We start from the raw sequence: 2616 nt of genomic DNA on the forward strand, positions 1-2616 counted from the left end.
CAGATATTGTGTGTATAACTGTAGGCATGCTAAATAACTTCATAGGGCATCAACACATACTGCTATTAAAAATAAGGCTAATGATCAACTCACAAATTTATGGAAGGAAAAAATGAAATGACGTAAAAGAGCTTAGTATGGCATTCAATAGAAAATAAATATTGCTTTTTCACAATGGGTTTGCCGCCAGAATACAGGTGTTGTGAAAATCACTGCTGAATCTATGCCAAAATGGGGAAGAAAAAGACTCATATCAACATCGTTGCCATTGGACACATAGATTTGGGTAAGTCTAACCACAGCTGACCACCTGATCTACAAATGTGGTGGGATCAACAAAAGAACCATCATAAGTTTTGAGGAGGAGGTTGCTGAGATGGGAAAAGGCTCCTTCAAGCATGCCTGGGTCTAAGACAAACTGAAAGCTGAACGCAAGTGTGGGATCACTACTGATCTCTCCCTGCGGAAATTCGAGACCAACAAATACTGTGTGACCATCACTGATGCCCCAGAACACAGACTTTATCAAAAACACTATTATAGGCACATGCTGACTGTGCTGTCCTGATTGTTGCTGCTGGGGTTGGTGAATTTGAAGCAGATCTCTCCAAAACTGGGCAGACCCATGAGCAAGCCCTCTGGCTTACACACTGGGTGTGAAACAACTAACTGTTGGTGTTAACAAAATAGATTCCACCCTACCGCCAGAAGAGCTATGAAGAAATCATTAAGGAAATTAGCATTTACATTAAGAAAATTGGTTACCACCCTGACACAGTAGCATTTATACAAATTTCTGGTTGGAATGGTGACAACATGTAGGAGCCAGATGCTAATATGCCTTGGTTCAAGGGATGGAAAGTCACCCGTAAGATGGCAATGCATTGGAACCATACTACTTGAAGCTTTGGATTGCATCCTGCCACCAACTCGTTTAACTGACTAGCCACTGCATCTGCCTTCCAGGATGTCTACAAAATTGGGGCTATACCATTGTCCCTGTAAGCTGAGTGGAGACTGGTGTTCTCCAACCTAGCATGGTGATCACCGTTGCTCCAGTTAATGTTACAACTGAAGTCAAGTCTGTTGAAAGGCCGCATGAAACTTTGAGTAAAGCAGGGACCATGTGGGCTTCATAGTCAAGAATGTGTCTGTCAAAAATATTTGTCATGGCAATATGGCTGGTGACAGCAAAAATGACCCATCAATGGAAGCAGCTGTCTTTATAGCTCAGGTGATTATCCTAAACCATTCAGGCCAAATCAGTGCTAAATATACCTGTGGTGGATTGCTATACAGCTCACATTGCCTGCAAATTTGCTGAGCTGAGAAGATTGATCATCATTCTGGGAAAAAGCTGGAAGATGGCCGAGAGTTTTTGAAATCAGGTGCTGCTGCCATCATTAATATGGTTCCTGGCAAGCCCATGGGTGTTGAGAGCTTGTCTGATTATCCTCCTCTGGGCTGTTTTGCTGTTCGTGACATGAGACAGACAGTTGCTGTGGATGTCATTAAAGTGGTGGATAAAAAGGCAGTTGGAGCTGGCAAAGTCACTAAGTCTGCCCAGAAAGCTCAGAAGGTTAAAGAAATATTATTCCCAATACCTGCCACCCCAGTCTTAATCAGTGGTGGAAGAAGTGTCTCAGAAATGTTTGTCTCAATTGGCCATTTAAGTTTAATAGTGAAAGACTGGTTAACAATTACAATGCGTCGTAAAACCTTCAGAAGGAAAGCAGGACGTTTTGTGGATCAGTTAGGTTTTCTGTATGGCGGTTTGTAAGTTATTAGTTTTTAAAATCAGTACTTTTTAATGGAAACAACTTGACCAAAATCTCTCACAGAATTTTGAGACCCATTAAGACAAAATTTAGGGAGAAAAAAAAAAAAAATATTAGACGCATTCTCCCCCTTACTGACTGGGGAAACAAAGTGTAGTTATATAACATTAAAAAAATATTCCTCTATCCCTGAAGATAGCTCTTTTGCCATTTTAGAGTGTAAATCTAAAATTTAAGGATCACATCTTGAATTCTGTAATCCTTAGACTCTTTGTCTTTAAAACGGTTATAATACTTTCCTATCTTTCCCAGAGAGTATTTTTGGTTTTAAATTAAATCCTTTCATATGAAAATATTTTAAGATATTTCAAACAATTTACACACATAAAATTATAAAATTTACATTTGAAAGCAAACACACTTAAGTTAGCTACAAAGATGTCATACTAGTGTAATAGTAAAGATGAACAGAGAATAGGGACTCATTCTACCCTGCATCATCCAAATTTCTGACAACTGAAAGCCGAAACATAGAACAGGATAGGCAAGAGACGAAGAAGGCAGGGACTGACAATGTTTAACAACAAAATGAAAGTGTTAGGTACATATAACTCACACAGTAAGAATATGAAAGAAAGACGGATTGTGTGGCCAATGGAAGTTCCCTCTAGGAAGTCCTTTGGAGGCAAAGACCAATTATAGTTCAGGAATACAAAGTTGAGAGCAATAAATATTCAAATTCAAAGCGATTTGTTTGCAGTGGCTTATCAATTCCATCATCTACTAGCTGAGTACTCAAAAATCCCAGAAATAATCTCCCATTATGGAAAGCATGATA

General features: G+C 39.2%; 1 pseudogene; it reads left to right on the forward strand.

Annotated features, from left to right (window-relative positions):
• The first annotated feature begins 231 nt into the window (after positions 1-231).
• Positions 232-1780, forward strand: LOC109452626 (elongation factor 1-alpha 1; annotated as a pseudogene).
• The last annotated feature ends 836 nt before the right edge of the window (positions 1781-2616 follow it).

The sequence above is a fragment of the Rhinolophus sinicus genome, linkage group LG02 (assembly GCF_036562045.2).
Source record: "Rhinolophus sinicus isolate RSC01 linkage group LG02, ASM3656204v1, whole genome shotgun sequence".
In the NCBI taxonomy this organism is placed as follows: domain Eukaryota; kingdom Metazoa; phylum Chordata; class Mammalia; order Chiroptera; family Rhinolophidae; genus Rhinolophus; species Rhinolophus sinicus.